Source organism: Podarcis gaigeae (genome assembly GCF_964106915.1).
Source record: "Podarcis gaigeae genome assembly, chromosome: 11".
Lineage (NCBI taxonomy): Eukaryota > Metazoa > Chordata > Lepidosauria > Squamata > Lacertidae > Podarcis > Podarcis gaigeae.
In genome coordinates this window covers 22,470,264-22,470,936 of record NC_139687.1, presented here as the reverse complement: position 1 = coordinate 22,470,936, position 673 = coordinate 22,470,264, and positions in this window count along the sequence as shown.

The window sequence follows — 673 nt, the reverse complement described above, 5'->3', positions numbered from 1 at the left end:
GACCAAGAATAACATCTTTTTATTGAAATACACAGAAAATATCTAGAGTCAAATAATGAGGTTTTTAAACAATCCAACTGCAGTAAAGGTTAGATGCATGAATAAAAATACTGTTTCTAAGGAAAAGAGCTAAATAGCAATTATAAAAATTTGAAATGTTATTTTAAGCCATAAGCAAATATGGCTTAGCAGAGGAAATAGATATTTATACACAAGAGGTTTGCAATGCAGCCTGCACACACTGATTTCTTTCTTTTAGCATTCAGTAGAAATGCCTGTATTTAATAGTTCTAGCTTTTCTAAAAACAAACCCTTGGGAACATTTACTGCAAATGGTTAAACTGATTTAAGTAAATACCATTCTTAATATACATGGAAGTGAACTTTATTTATTTGCAAGAGGAGACAGTATACAGCCTTGTCGTACTCCTTTCCCAGTTTTGAACCAATCAGTTGTTCCATATCCAGTTCTAACTGTAGCTTTTTGTCCCACATAGAGATTTCTCAGGAGACCAATGAGGTGATCAGGCACTCCCATTTCTTTAAGAACTTGCCATAGTTTGCTGTGGTTGATAGGTTGAAGATAATCAACAGAGATAATATGTGAATAATGTACCTCCAGATCTTCATGGACATCTGTATGCACTGCATGCAAAACCTATGAGCACAATGC